Source organism: Schistocerca cancellata, chromosome 2 (genome assembly GCF_023864275.1).
Source record: "Schistocerca cancellata isolate TAMUIC-IGC-003103 chromosome 2, iqSchCanc2.1, whole genome shotgun sequence".
In the NCBI taxonomy this organism is placed as follows: Eukaryota; Metazoa; Arthropoda; class Insecta; order Orthoptera; family Acrididae; genus Schistocerca; species Schistocerca cancellata.
Window position 1 is genome coordinate 645,210,245 of NC_064627.1, and position 17,344 is coordinate 645,227,588.

Genomic DNA, 17,344 nt, shown 5'->3' on the forward strand with positions numbered 1-17,344 from the left:
CGATGTACTACATTATCAGAAACTTACCTCATACTTTGCATGTAATTACATGTTATACTACCACAAGCAATTACAATTTTAATGAGGTCTGATGATCTCCACACTCTAAAATTTGTGCTAACTATAACTGGAAACAAACACACAAGATACCCATCCAAAACACATGCAAATAACCCCTTGAAATCGCTCTCCCCCAAATCTTACTTACAGCACAATTTATTTCTCTCTTACGTAAATAACGGGATTAATTACGTTCTACCTACGAAGTGGTGATGCTCTTCATTGTATCTAATGAGCTAGTCTCGTCGTACGCGTTCATCACGAGAGGACCCTTTATCATTTGCGTTGCCGTCGGTGAAAGCATTACCAATGTGAGATTTGCACCGTCTGGCAAATTATGCCGGTATTCCTTTGCTTTGCTTTTTCTCTTCAAGTCTTAAGGGAAGAACCACTTATATATACACTCCTGGAAATTGAAATAAGAACACCGTGAATTCATTGTCCCAGGAAGGGGAAACTTTATTGACACATTCCTGGGGTCAGATACATCACATGATCACACTGACAGAACCACAGGCACATAGACACAGGCAACAGAGCATGCACAATGTCGGCACTAGTACAGTGTATATCCACCTTTCGCAGCAATGCAGGCTGCTATTCTGCCATGGAGACGATCGTAGAGATGCTGGATGTAGTCCTGTGGAACGGCTTGCCATGCCATTTCCACCTGGCGCCTCAGTTGGACCAGCGTTCGTGCTGGACGTGCAGACCGCGTGAGACGACGCTTCATCCAGTCCCAAACATGCTCAATGGGGGACAGATCCGGAGATCTTGCTGGCCAGGGTAGTTGACTTACACCTTCTACAGCACGTTGGGTGGCACGGGATACATGCGGACGTGCATTGTCCTGTTGGAACAGCAAGTTCCCTTGCCGGTCTAGGAATGGTAGAACGATGGGTTCGATGACGGTTTGGATGTACCGTGCACTATTCAGTGTCCCCTCGACGATCACCAGTGGTGTACGGCCAGTGTAGGAGATCGCTCCCCACACCATGATGCCGGGTGTTGGCCCTGTGTGCCTCGGTCGTATGCAGGCCTGATTGTGGCGCTCACCTGCACGGCGCCAAACACGCATACGACCATCATTGGCACCAAGCCAGAAGCGACTCTCATCGCTGAAGACGACACGTCTCCATTCGTCCCTCCATTCACGCCTGTCGCGACACCACTGGAGGCGGGCTGCACGATGTTGGGGCGTGAGCGGAAGACGGCCTAACGGTGTGCGGGACCGTAGCCCAGCTTCATGGAGACGGTTGCGAATGGTCCTCGCCGATACCCCAGGAGCAACAGTGTCCCTAATTTGCTGGGAAGTGGCGGTGCGGTCCCCTACGGCACTCCGTAGGATCCTACGGTCTTGGCGTGCATCCGTGCGTCGCTGCGGTCCGGTCCCAGGTCGACGGGCACGTGCACCTTCCGCCGACCACTGGCGACAACATCGATGTACTGTGGAGACCTCACGCCCCACGTGTTGAGCAATTCGGCGGTACGTCCACCCGGCCTCCCGCATGCCCACTATACGCCCTCGATCAAAGTCCGTCAACTGCACATACGGTTCACGTCCACGCTGTCGCGGCATGCTACCAGTGTTAAAGACTGCGATGGAGCTCCGTATGCCACGGCAAACTGGCTGACACTGACGGCGGCGGTGCACAAATGCTGCGCAGCTAGCGCCATTCGACGGCCAACACCGCGGTTCCTGGTGTGTCCGCTGTGCCGTGCGTGTGATCATTGCTTGTACAGCCCTCTCGCAGTGTCCGGAGCAAGTATGGTGGGTCTGACACACCGGTGTCAATGTGTTCTTTTTTCCATTTCCAGGAGTGTATATTGCGATTTTCAAGGAAAGTCACTTATTACTAGCAGGAATACATATTACATATCTCTTGAGAGGGAAAAACATTGGAACTAAGTAGATCATGTTGAAAGAGTTACGCTGAAAGTCTCTCATTCATGCTATGAGTAACTTTAGCCTTATGAGGCATGCTGTGTGTCTGTTTTGCGATTCGGTGCTCTGACAGTCCGACAAAGAGCCACTGGAAGAGTAATGAGCGCCTGTTTCTATTTATTTATTTATTGGTGTTCTATCTTTCATCAATTCTGTATGAATAAGAAAATAATCAGAAGAGAGACGAAGGCGCTCCAGCACAGTCAGAGTGTTTGGTAGTCAGGTATGTTTTGATGCAGTATTTGCCAACTGTAACTTCTGGGCAGGCATTGCTGGGACCAAAGAGGATCACCTGGTGGTGTGATCGAACCACCATTTTCGAATCCATAGCGGTCATTTGGTACCGGTTTTCCCGTGTCCAAAACCTGGGCCGGGACGTTAGGAAAGCCGCTTGGGGATATTCAGTTCCTGGTATCTGGACAGGTAAGGTGTGGTGGTCTCTGGTAAGCGATTTTTTTATTTTTCAAACAAAGTTCCTTGCCTGTATTAGCCTTTTCCAGTTTCAAACTCCTTTCTAGACTTTGTTAGGGGTCATGTTAGATGTTCAACAAGTGAACAGGTTATAGTATATTTCGTGCATAGATGTGTGTGAAACATCGTAATTTAAGTAGTTTTCTTTGTGATCCACATTATTGCTGCTGTGGCCACCAGCCAACGTCGTGATCGTTACACTGCCACCTACTACTGCAGAGTAATTATAAAATTATAAAGTGTTTTATGACAAGTATGACGATATACAATTTCCGCGTGAATTTTCGTAATTTTAACTAATCTTATTTGTGATCAACAGCTTTGGTATTGTGGCCTCCACCCAAATACGTGGTCCTTACGCTGCCTCCTACTACTGTAGAACGATTATAAAATGATAGGTAAATTACCGGGTGTCTGAATTTTTTAAAATAATTTTCCTCGTGAACGATACTCTAATTTTTGCCCATGATCGAGCCACGTGGTGATCGCTTCATAAGTCGATGTTTTGGAGTTTTAGAAAATTCGTATGAATTTATATTTTCATTTCTATGCTCAGTACGGAGATTGCAGATGAAGCATATCAGATCTCGCCATCAGCTTTTGTGTCCCAGCATGTGGTGCGTGGTAAGGATCAATAACTTAGTGGGCGTCTGCCGTTGGGTTTTTGAGAAAAAGAACGCATGATCATCTCTTACTCGCCACCAACCAGTAGTTCGTAAGGTTAAATGTATTTAAGCCTGACTGTTGGAATTCAACAGCGGAAGCTCGTAGCATACACCTTTTGACTTTGCTTTGAAATAATAAAACAGTTCAAATTAATGAAGCCAGTTTAGACGCTAAGTAAGTCGGGTCACTTCTTTCCTCATCATATACTCGATCTAAGCAACTTGAAACCACTGTTTGTTATGATGTGATATGTAGTACAAATGCTAGGAGAAGCCGTTTACCTGTATTAACGAGCGATAGAAAATCTCCCATGCTTATGAAGCCCCTTTCACCATTCCTTATAACCCAGATCGGCATATGTGTTATCCGTTGAGTAATTAAATAATTTATTAATGACTATTCCACATTTTTTATGGGGACAAGCCTGTGGTTTATGGGCTAAAATCTAGCCTGCTTAGCTGAGTAGTCATGGCGTTTGACGGCCATGCGGCGGACCCGGGTTCGATTCCCGGGTGGGTTGGCAATTTTCTCCGCTCGAGGACTGGGTTTTGTTTCGTCCTCATCATCATTTCATCATCATGTGACATGCAAGTCACTCAATGTGGCGTCAACTGAAAAGATTTGCAACTCGGCGGCCGAACTTCTCCCGATGGGAACAAAAAAAAGGTTCAGATGGCTCTGAGCACTAGGGGACTTAACTGCTGAGATCATCAGTCCCCTAGAACTTAGAACTAATTAAACCTAACTAACCTAAGGACATCACAGACATACATGCCCGAGGCAGGGTTCGAACCTGCGATCGTAGCGGTCGCGCGGAGATGGGGACACCTGGCCATCAACGACACACGAGCATTTCATTTCATTTCTGTACGGTATATATGAAAAATAAATTTGGCGTATATAAATTCAAAGAAAGGTAATCTTAGAAAGTTCTGTTCGCCAATACACTGAGGTGAAGAAGTGGTGGAACAGCGATGTGCACATGTACAGTAGTATCGCATACACAAGGTATAAAAGAACAGTGCCTTGGCGGAGTTGCCATTTGTAGGTGATCCATGTGAAAAGGTTCCTGGTGAGATTACGGCCGCACGACGGGTTAACAGACTTTGAACGCGTAATGGTAGTTGAAGCACACCCATTGTAACACCAATATCGATTTCAAGTAGTTTATACTGTGTAATTCTATGTATGCGACTGTGAAGTGGTTGTTCATTACTGATTAAGTTCATTGGGTTGTGAAAGGAAAGTTGATATGTGCAATATATGTAATGAAAAAAATTAACAGTGTGTTTAAATTATTGAAATTTATAAAATATACCTGTTTATAAAAGAGAAATTGTATGTAGAAAACTGGTTCATACTTAGGGAAGTTGCGTTACAAGGAAGGAAAAGGTGTAAGGAACACCTTCCGCTACGGAAGTGGCTTGGCGCGCCGGAAAAGGTGGTATTGGTGGTCAATCTGGGTGGCAAGAGAGAGAGCACAGCTCGCAGTCAGTGGCTAGACGTTGTACTGTTGACAACGCGGGTGCCAAGTAAGGCACTTGAAAGTCAATTGATGTTGAAATTGCCTCGGACGGAGTTTTGGCTGTCGTATGGTGCTCCTGTTATCATAGAATGACTCTGAAATGAAGGAAAGACGTCGGCAAGAAGAATTCGTAAAGAGTATTCAACTTCAAGAGCTTGGGACCACTTAGCCGCCAAGTGCTTGCCACCAGTGTTGCGCGACTGCTCCACCAACTACAGGAGTTCAGATATGTATCACAGTATGGACCAGTATATTGATGTGAGTGTTTGTCAATAATGGCCAACGGTGTTGCCGCAGTGGTAACACCGTTTCCCATCAGATCACCGAAGTTAAGCGCTGTCGGGCTGGGCTAGTACTTGGATGGGTAACCACCCGGTCTGCCGAGCGCTGTTGGCAAGCGGGGTGCACTCATCCCTTGAGAGGCAAATTGAGGGGCTACTTGATTGAGAAGTAGCGGCTCCGGTCTCGGAAACTGACATCAGGCCGGAGACCGGTGTGCTGACCACATGCCCCTCCATTTCCGCATCCATTGACGCCTATGTACTGAGGACGACACGGCGGCCGGTCGGTGCCGTTGGGCTTTCATGATCAGTTCGGTAGGAGTTTTCTTAGTTTTAGTTTTTCGATAGTAATTTCAATGATAGAAATTCGTGTTTGAACTTTGAAACTGTCCTGTTCATGAAGCCAAGCAGGGTCCTATCCTAAACGTGTTAAAGACCAAGTATCCTGTTTATGAAGAACCACTACCTTGTTTCTATTGGAAAGTGCCTAAGTTTCAGTGTTAACGCATGTAAATGTTGTTAAAATCACTTGCTTCGCAAGTAATGAAAGACCCACACAATTTTGAACCTACTTGAAACTTAACTTTACCTTGAACTTATTTCTGAAGTTAATTAAGAATATTCTTAGTGTAAATTGCTGTAAAGCATTGAAAGATAAATCATTTCAATTGGTGTTAGAAATCAGTATTAGTGTGATGCAAATTGTTTATGAAATGTGTGCATAGTCTGCTTATAAAGGAAGTGACAGTTTATGGATCCCCACTATATTCTTTTCTATTATGAGAAAGTTAAACTAAACACTGTTTTGCTAAAGAAATCTGAAGTACTTCCATAAACGAGAGAGGGTAAAATAGTGTTTGTACAGTGTTATATACATGCATTTGTGGTGTGTGTGTTAGTTAAACCAGGACTCTTGTCATACTTCGTTTCGTGTCCTGAGGTCTTTGATAACCTTTTGGTGCTGAATTGGTTAATGGTCGAGGTGGTGATTATGATCAATAGGAGTAAAGTGCTAATTATCTTCCTCTGATTGCCAATTTATGCAAATGATGACTAATGCCTACCACTGGTCAGTTCGTCTGGTATTTGTATGTGTTCATTGCACTCTACCAAGAGAGCAAGGATGAAACCACCTTTTGCTAAATTATATTTAAATTCTTTCAGATTAATGTTTAAAATTATTATGCCTAATTAGGCTGGCGACCGTTTATTATTTCATTCACGAAAAACTTTCACTACTTTCATTATTTCCTGAGGTAAATTCTTTCAGTTTTCTATTAATTGTCATAGTCACGAAATTCATGTTAAATGCCCTCTCTCCATTAGGTTAACTCACGGTCGAATATGTCAAAATTGATCCCAGAGGGTAACAGTTATTGCATGCCAAGGTCACATTTGGCACAATGGACGCACATAGGTGTTGTACCATGGGAAATTCAATTTCGGAAATCGTTAGGAAATTCAATATTCCGCGATCCATAGTGTCAAGAGTGTCTGGAGAACACCAAATTTCAGGCTTTACCTCTCAGCACGGACAACGCAGTGATCGACGGGCTTCACTTAACGATCGAGGGCAGCGGCGTTTGAGTAGAGTTGTCAGTGCTAACAGACAAGCAACAATGGGCGGAATAACCGTAGAAATCAGTATGGGATGTACAACGAACGTATCCGTTAGGAGTGTGTGGCGAAATTTGGCGTTAATGGGCTGTGGCACCAGACGATCGACGCGAACGCCTTTGCTAACAGCACGACAACGCCTACAGCGCCTCTCCTGGGCTCGTTACCACATCGTTTGGACCCTAGACGACTAGAAAACGTGGCCTCGAGAGAAGCGTCCATGCGGGCTGTGATTCCATGAAATGGACTGTGTCCTCTGGTCCAACTGAACCGATCATTTACTGGAAATGGTTAAGTTCGGCTACTTGGAGAAGACCATTTACAGCCATTCATGGACTTCATGTTCCCAAACAACGATGTAATTTTTTTGGATGACAATGCGCCACAGTTCTTCGCAGTTGGCTTCAAGAATATTCTGGACGATTCAAGCGAATTACACTCCTGGAAATTGAAATAAGAACACCGTGAATTCATTGTCCCAGGAAGGGGAAACTTTATTGACACATTCCTGGGGTCAGATACATCACATGATCACACTGACAGAACCACAGGCACATAGACACAGGCAACAGAGCATGCACAATGTCGGCACTAGTACAGTGTATATCCACCTTTCGCAGCAATGCAGGCTGCTATTCTCCCATGGAGACGATCGTAGAGATGCTGGATGTAGTCCTGTGGAACGGCTTGCCATGCCATTTCCACCTGGCGACTCAGTTGGACCAGCGTTCGTGCTGGACGTGCAGACCGCGTGAAACGACGCTTCATCCAGTCCCAAACATGCTCAATGGGGGACAGATCCGGAGATCTTGCTGGCCAGGGTAGTTGACTTACACCTTCTAGAGCACGTTGGGTGGCACGGGATACATGCGGACGTGCATTGTCCTGTTGGAACAGCAAGTTCCCTTGCCGGTCTAGGAATGGTAGAACGATGGGTTCGATGACGGTTTGGATGTACCGTGCACTATTCAGTGTCCCCTCGACGATCACCAGTGGTGTACGGCCAGTGTAGGAGATCGCTCCCCACACCATGATGCCGGGTGTTGGCCCTGTGTGCCTCGGTCGTATGCAGTCCTGATTGTGGCGCTCACCTGCACGGCGCCAAACACGCATACGACCATCATTGGCACCAAGGCAGAAGCGACTCTCATCGCTGAAGACGACACGTCTCCATTCGTCCCTCCATTCACGCCTGTCGCGACACCACTGGAGGCGGGCTGCACGATGTTGGGGCGTGAGCGGAAGACGGCCTAACGGTGTGCGGGACCGTAGCCCAGCTTCATGGAGACGGTTGCGAATGGTCCTCGCCGATACCCCAGGAGCAACAGTGTCCCTAATTTGCTGGGAAGTGGCGGTGCGGTCCCTTACGGCACTGCGTAGGATCCTACGGTCTTGGCGTGCATCCGTGCGTCGCTGCGGTCCGGTCCCAGGTCGACGGGCACGTGCACCTTCCGCCGACCACTGGCGACAACATCGATGTACTGTGGAGACCTCACGCCCCACGTGTTGAGCAATTCGGCGGTACGTCCACCCGGCCTCCCGCATGCCCACTATACGCCCTCGCTCAAAGTCCGTCAACTGCACATACGGTTCACGTCCACGCTGTCGCGGCATGCTACCAGTGTTAAAGACTGCGATGGAGCTCCGTATGCCACGGCAAACTGGCTGACACTGACGGCGGCGGTGCGCAAATGCTGCGCAGCTAGCGCCATTCGACGGCCAACACCGCGGTTCCTGGTGTGTCCGTTGTGCCGTGCGTGTGATCATTGCTTGTACAGCCCTCTCGCAGTGTCCGGAGCAAGTATGGTGGGTCTGACACACCGGTGTCAATGTGTTCTTTTTTCCATTTCCAGGAGTGTATTTGGCCCACCAGCTCACCCGACATGAATCCCATCTTACATTTGTAGGACATAATCGACAAGTCAGTTCCTTGACATAATCCTGAACAGGCAACACCTCCGCAGTTATGGGTTCTATAGAGGTAGATGGCTCAATATTTCTGCAGGTGACATGCAAAAACTTGTTGAGTCTATGCCACGTCGAGCTGCTGCGCTGCGCCGGGCAAAAGGAGGTCCGACACGGTATTAGGAGGCATCCCATGAGTTTTGTCGCCTCAGTATGTAATGAAATGAAAGTAAGACAGCACTCAAATCCCCTATTTAGGCGTGCAATCTAGTCTCAGGGCACGTACAACAAACTTCAATGTGGTGACCCTGTGCCATGTGATTTCGCCACTTTTCAGTGCACGTTAAGTCTACAGTTAGCATCTTATCCTCTGTTTCTCTGTATCCGCCCTTCCCAGGCTGTAATGGCAGCATCTTGGATAACGTGCTGAGCAACGTGCCTCCGAGTGTTTCTGCGCCGCTTCGCGCCCGATGCTTATCGCACAATTTAATTCCGTCTCCCAACGCCGATCGTAAATGTGATGAACTTCATCCTATTTCAGGGCTCAACGCTCTCTTACGATTTCTTGATTTAATATTAGCACAGCAGCTGCAGAGTATACCACCGCTGCTTTCCGTATTAAGAGTGAAATTAAAAATAAATACTGGATAGGTTTTCCGTAAATTGGGTGCTAGATGCAAGTTATCGTAACCGGATCGTGCAGTAAAATTTACGAAAGTGATCAACAGTATTCTGGTGCGTCTGTTTACACTTGTACACATTTGGTACTCCGGACAAAAGCAAAAGATCGTTCAGAAATCAAAGTAAAATTATGACATCACTTTTTATCTAGACTTACCTCAGTTGTTTCACATTCAGGTCAATTGTTAACCTTATGAGTGAACACTCTATAAACAGTACGGTATGTCACTTAAAATAAAAACGTATCAAGATTCGTTCAAATAATCATTCCAAAAAATGAAAATTACGCTTGACGAAGTTTACAAATTTAAAGTATACCGTGAAATAACTCAATAATGGTTGAACTTAAATAATTTTTTAAATAAAACTAAAATTAATTTATTAGAAACTACTAGTAGACTACTTGAAGAATAGTGAATTCTTACGGCAACTTACGAATAGTCTAATGAATTCAATTTTCTACCCCACTACTGATTTTTCTGCAAATCTGAAACTGTGTAAATACAAAGTCAGAACAGCACAGTTTCGTTATCATAAAGTTACAGAAATTTATTCCGATTTTCAGAACGCGTCCGACCTACAACTTATTGAATTACATGTGGTGTTTCTGCAGTTTACTGCAGTCATCCTTCATATTCACAAGAGAACCGTTAACCTTAACATCGTGAAAAATTAAGCTGAAATCACAGAGTACGGTTTTTGTGGTTGCTTTCTTAAAGAAGATATGCATCTCAGCCAATATTCTGAACCCTGTTTTAAACCAGCTGAAAGCGGTAAAACATAGATGTTATGAACGTATTAGTTCCAAAACTAGGTATGTAAATATTAAATATTAGTTATGAAACTTACGCAAGGGAGCAAGATTACTTTGTAACTACGCTTTGATGAAGTCATTAGATAGGTACCTAAAACCCATCGACTACGAGCCGGCCGCGGTGATCTAGCGGTTCTGGCGCTGCAGTCCGGAACCGCGGGACTGCTACGGTCGCAGGTTCGAATCCTGCCTCGGGCATGGGTGTGTGTGATGTCCTTAGGTTACTTAGGTTTAAGTAGTTCTAAGTTCTAGCGGACTTATGACCTAAGATGTTGAGTCCCATAGTGCTCAGAGCCATTTGAACCATTTGAACCCGTCGACTACAACGACATAGAACGGGATCGACCACGTCCAGAGCCATTTGACATAATCAACGAGAGTCATTAAGGACATTAGCAGAACCACAAGTAGGCTTAGAAAACTGACATCTAACGACAATGAGTGTGACACATGCACTTCTACACAAACACACGGAGTGACATATCGAAAACTGCAGCGTAGCGTCGAAACCACCACACTGAAGCATGCCTACCGTTGTGAATAATCCAAAGTGTCACATCGACAACTACATCAATAGTCTGGAATTCACACTTCAGTGCCTGGCAGAGTGTTCTTCGAACCATCTTCAGACTATTTCTGTACCGTTCCACACTGCAATAGCGCCTGGGAAAATCGATTCTCAAATCATCCTGTGAGAGCTCTAATTTTCCTTATTTTATCACAGTTATCATATCTCTTTATGTATATTGGTGACAGCAAAACATTTTATCATTGAGAGGAGAAAGCTGATGATTGAAATTTAGTGAGGAGATCTCGCCGCAACAAAAAATGCCTTTGATTTAATGATTGCCACACCAACTCGCTTATCACGTCCACGAAACTATCTCCTCTATTTCGCAATAATACAAAACGATCTGACCTTCTTTCAACCTTTTCATATCCTCCGTAAAACCTACCTGGTAAAGATCCCATGCCACAGACCAGTACTCTACCAGAGGACGAACAAGCGTAGTGTAGGAAGTCTCTTAAGTCGATCTGGGTGTATCTTCTAAGTGTTCTGATGACAAAACACAGTCCATAGTTTGCCTTTCCCACAACATTATCTGAGACATCGCTCCAGTTTAATTTCGTAATAGTAATTTCTAGATATATATTTGCATAGACAGTCATTAAATTTGTGTGACTTATCGTGTAACCGACACTTCACGGATTCCATTTCGTACTCATGTAGATGACGTCAAACCTTTGCTTAGAGATATTTTGTGTAACACATTTTGCAATTAGTTTTCATCCTCTGATGATTTTAGTAGACGGTAAATGACAGCTTCAACTGCAGACTATCTAAGAGGGCTGCTCAGAGTGTCATTTAAACCGTTTATATAAATTTGCGTACAGCCGTGCGTCCACAACACTTACTTGGAGAACGCCGATTATCAATTTTTACATGATCTTTTTCATTGGATTGCTCTGTACTTTGACATTTCTGAAAGGAAATCATGCACCTAGTCGTGCAGCAATAGGCACGCTTCTTGATTGGAAGTTTCCTATGAGGAATAATGTCAAAAACCTTCTGGGAATCTAGAAATGTGGAATCAATCTGATGTGCTCTGTCGATAGCACTCATTACTTCGTAGAAATAAACAACTAATTGTGTTTGCAAGATCGATATTTTCTGATTCCGTGCTCACAATGTGTCCATAGACCGTTACTCTTCGACGTAATACATAATAATCGAACAAAACATGTGTTGTAAAATCCTTCTGCAGATCTATGTCAGTGGTATGGATCTGCAATTCAGCGGATTACTCGTATTTCCTTTTCTGAATATTGGTGTGATCTGTAGAACTTTGCAGTCTTCTGGTATGCATCTTTCATCGAGTGAGCTGCTGTACACCAAAGCGCCGAGGAAACTGGCATAGGCACGCGTATTCAAATACACAGATATGTAAATACACAGAATACGACGCCGCGGTCGGCAACGGCTATTAAGACAAAAAGCGTCTGGCGTAGTTGTTAGAACGGTTACTGCTGATTCAACGGCAGGTGATTAAGATTTATGTGAGATTGAACGTTGTATTATAGTCGACAAGCGAGCGATGGGACACAGCGTATCCTAGGTAGCGATGAAGTGGGGATTTTCCCGTACGACCAAAAAACGAGTGTATCTTAAATATCAGGAATCCGATAAAACATCAAATCTCCGACATCGCTGTGGCCGGAAAAAGATCCTACAAGAACTCCTTTCGGAGTTTGCTGATGTATTAGCTCCATACCTAACAATCATGTACAACCGTTCGCTAGAAGAAAGATCCGTACCCAAAGACTGGATAATAGCACAAGTCACACCAATTGAAACGTCCCCTTAGAAAAATTATATACGACTGTGCTTAAACTGACACACAATATTTTTTTAGCGCAACGCAATCTGACTTTCAGAAATCCCTACAAAGGAATGGCCCTGAATAACATTAACCTGTACCTTTCACAAATCACTTACCTCACCAAAAATCTTCGTTACTCGAACTACTGCAATACAGCTAGCGCCACTACTGCCAGCTACATAAAAGATTCAAACTACGGAAGGCACTAACTACTGATAGGCATAGTTAGCAAATGAAAGATTTTAATAGAGAACAAACAATGTATTTACCTTAATAGTCATAATATATATAGCAGTACATGACAAATTTCCAAACTCCGCCATCTCTCTCCCCACATCCACCACTGCTGGCGGCTCACCTCCAACTGCGCAACGCTACGCGCTGTTCACACCAGCTGCCGCTGCCCAACACTACAATGGCAGACAACAATGCAAACTAGCCACAGACTGCACACAGCACAGCCAGTGATTTTCGTACAGAGCGCTACGTAACGTTGCCAATAAGAAAACATAAACAGCCTACTTACATAGCCCCCATGCTCCCCACAAAAAATTTTACAAATTGTTTTGGGCAGTGGCCAATAATAATTTGATAAAATTTTTCATAATTACAATAACAAAGATATCCAATGCACACACTTATTGATAAAATGTTGGTCAAAAGCTAAAATTTTCTCACAGTCCATAAAGACAGTCCAGATTGGTCATCACAGTAAAATTGCAGTGTTTTTCCCAAAGTCGGAGCAGTAAAAGAAAATGCACACAGAAGTAGTGGATTTCCATGCAGTCTTGAAGAAGTAGTGTTGTCCTTCCAACAGAAAGACAATGCTGGCTCTTGACATGCTGACAGGTAATGGGCTACAACAGAGCAAACCCACAGCAGAGTCATTCGACGTTTTGAAGAATAATAGTAACTAGGTCATCACAGAGCAGACCCACTGTAGTCCTGGCAGAGATTACGGTATTGGTGGGCCACCAGAGGTGCAGACCCACTGCAGTCCTTGTAGAAATAATGGTACTGGTGGGTCATCAAAGATGCAGACCCACTGTAGTCCTTGTAGAGATGGCCAGCAGCCATCTGTTGCGACTGTGCAGGTGCACAATCACCATCGAAGAGTCTTGCGGAGAATATAGCAAGTCCATAAACCACCACTTGTGCACTCACAAAAATTTTGGAATTGTCCTTAGAACCAGCAATGCTGTTATCCAGTCCCTTGCTGAATTATTAACACACGTGCAAACACTAACTGTCCCTACTTCTCACATATTGTCCGTATACTATGACCAACAGAAATGTGTGCAGTGAAATGTAACTTACAAGTTACTAATATGATGAACCGGTGTCAATTACGATTTTATAACATGAGAATACAATTACAAAGGTACAAAATACATCATTAAAGAACATAACAATACAGATAACATTTGTAGTACAAGCTTTACAAAAGAATCGAAATAACATATACAGCAGTGTTACAGGAATTATGACATCAGTACATACATAAAAGATCAGAATAACTTTTGAAACATCAACTGTACACATGAACATTAAAACAGAACAGAATTAATAATGTCTAACATCTTTACAAAGAAAATAACATATTATTACAAAAATTCCACAACGTAACTCATATCAGTTAAACACATAAAGACAGGAAAAACACAAATATACAAGAGTACACAAACACATAGCAGAATAACACAAGAGGAAAGGGCAGAGTTTGTTTTCACTGTAACATTTGGTACTGCAGTCCAACCCAAAACTTCATTCCATAGATTTTTCGTCTTATTTCAACATTTGTTTCCACCAAAAAATTCTATCCAAGCATGCTTTCTGTATTTATATATTCACATTTTTCTTACGTCATTATTTATTTTTCATTATCTTACCTCATCATTTATTTCCAAGAAAATCCTTCCTATACCTGCTTTCTGTACTTTTTTTGTATAATTTCTCAATGCATTTCTTCCAATTAATCGCAACTCATTCTCTTATAGTCTACCCCTCTTAAGCTGACTTAAATCTACTGAGCTCAGATGCTAAACTAAGGGGCTAAGCAATGCAGCAGCACAAAACAATTAACGCAAACAGCAATGACAAAAAAATGCAATTTGGCAGCAGCAGTAAATCTAAATTAACAGAGAAAATGCAACATTACAACTAATATGAGCCAAAGTGCAGCAACAAGAAAAATAAATCAGTATTAAAACTAGCTTAACAGAGTAATACAAAGTGAAATTTAGTAGCACTATGCCTGGCAAACAGCACCAGCAACTTATATCTAAACATCACATAGCTCAAGCAAAAAAAAAAAAAATACACTAAAGACAACAGTGCAGACAAGGGAAATGTATATTCACATCTTAATGTCTATGTAATTAAAGTGGTGCACCACAACTTATTCTACGAAAAATATTACCAAGTAGTTGAAAAGAAAATTATGTATGCAAGTCCTGTGAAGGGAAATGTCTTTTTGTGCTCCTTGGTTTTTTTTAAAGTTATTGTTTACTGGATCTGTAGGCATAAAATATCTATATTAGTACATTCATAAAATTTTTATTTTAGCCAATGCTGCAGTGCAGCTAGAAACTAGATATTAAAGAAAATGAGAAAATATGTACAAAGGACGGCATGAAACATCATTCATGAGCCATATGGCATTTCATAAGGCAGTAAAAATTCTCTCAATTCTCGAGAAAGACACTTGTCATTATCAGGTGTGCAGATGTAAGTATCTTTCCAAGTAATGAGCATGTCGTATTTGCGGTGCTTTCTACAAAGGAATGTCAATAGCGAGGATAATGGCCTCCCTTTTTTTTTCTTTTCTACCTGTGCCTCAGAGAGGCACTAATGGCTTTTTTCCAGGCGATGCACAGCTGGCCGCTCAAGACGTATTACGTCAAGGTCACTTGGCTTTCTTACCGAAATATTTACGACACCAGTTTGCAATACAGTGACAGTCTCATATAAAAATATTTCACAGGTGAAGAACTTGCGTTACAAAGCTGTAGAAACAAAATCCTATTGATATAACAGTGTCCAAAAATTTTCGTAGGCATTGTAATACATTCACACATTTACATACATTTCATAACTCTTAAAGTACGATTCTTGGTTTCCAACAACCTTTTTCACAAACCAGAGTCCCTAACCACTACTCATTATTCCTTACCTTATTACACATATATATATTCGTCGACATGTCAATCTTGCGACGACACTTCAATATTTCATCATAATAAATACATAGCACAATCAAATTCCTCAAATAGCATCAGCTTATTGTTCATAAACATACCTCAGCAGCATAATAAACATCGTCGTCGTAATAATAACATCATAACACCTCAAAAATGTCGTAGCTTTCTGCAATAATGTCAAAACCTAAATAAAAAACCTCTGCTCATTTCAACAGTGTCATCTACCTCCAACGTACTTTAAAAATCATGATCTCATACCAAATACATCATCCAAAGCTCTCATAGTATCACAATGGTTCTGAAAAAATATGAACAGTTCACTAAGTAGAGACAAAATACAATTTCATAAGTATGAAGTTATCCAACTGCATAATTGCGTAAACATCTGTCACTGATGTAGTAAAAAAAATGTTTATCTCTCAGTTCAATGATCAGATAGCTATGTAATTTATGTGTTAGAGGAATATGGTACCGATGTGTAAAGTTGTATAAGCAAATACCATACTAGCTAGGGATCCTTGTGCTTGGCAAACACATGGTACACAAAGTAGGTGTGTACCCCCCTGAGGATTAATGTAATTATACCCTCAGGTATTACAGATTACAACAATGGAATGAAATGTATTACGGAAAACCTTTGTATCATTGTACTTCAAATATCTTTAAAAATAAATGATTTAAGTACAAAATTAATCACTCAAATACGTGTCCTGTACCATTAAATGTGTGTCTTGCTGTAAGAAAATCTCTGTGGAAGTGTCGTAGTTATTGTCCTCCGAAAGCAAAGTTCTGCGGAAGTCAATGTACTTACCTCATGATAAACAAAAGTGAAATGCTTTGCGTATAGATATCTTAGTTATTACACTTATTGTTGTGATGATGAACGTACTGTGCTGTAACATATTGTTGTGCTATGGAAAACGCTGTCTCCTTGTAGCTATACCACAAAAGTTACTACTAAAACATGTTTTACTTTCCAGAATAATTTAGAAAAACTGTGCAGATATAAAACAGAAACACTGCAAAAGCAACATTGTAAATTGTCACTCATTAGTAGCGTCGTGATAAAATCGTGTAGCTGTCACATAAACTAACCACTGTGTCATCTGGTATCTCACAGAAAGTACTTTAAATCCAGAATGTATTTTCAAGTAAACCAAAATGTTGCATTAGAATCTCATTAGCCATACCAGTATATGTTCTAAGTATGTGAGCCTTATAGTCGTTACGTAATCGTGCAACTAACAAGGAAGAATGTATAAATAACAACACTGTGTCGTCTGTTCGCAATAACAATGCATTCACAATTACTTGTCTAAGTTACCTATGTTCTTGACTGGATATTTAACTTCAAACATTGTTGCGTGGTAACAATTTCTAAAGCGTACTAGTAATGTGAAGTGAAACGTTTTATGGCAAAGACTAAGTTAAAAAGCAGATTATCTCTCAATAAACGGTTTTACATGTGAAATGTGGTGTAAACCTTTACTCTTCCTAGTACGCAGAGTCTCAATTTTAATGCAATTATCATGTGGTATACGTCAGTAAAGAATACTGGAATTTTGCTCAAGGTTAGCGTCAATGTTATTTTTCCCTGAGCCAGCGGGCGCAAGTGCCTGCCTGCGGTGTGAGTCATTGTCTGTTTCTTTGCTGGCGCGTGTCGTTGCTGGGATTAGGAGGCCTAACTTCTACAAATTCGCCTTGCCGAAAGGGCCCAGCTCTGTTAGAATCCTGCCAGTTCTGATGTAGTTCAGGTCTGTCATTACGATCATATCGTCTGTCGTCATGTCGGTAGATT

General features: G+C 42.5%; 1 pseudogene; it reads left to right on the forward strand.

The window, feature by feature from the left end:
• The first annotated feature begins 4,945 nt into the window (after positions 1 to 4,945).
• On the forward strand, positions 4,946 to 5,063 carry LOC126163382 (5S ribosomal RNA; annotated as a pseudogene).
• The last annotated feature ends 12,281 nt before the right edge of the window (positions 5,064 to 17,344 follow it).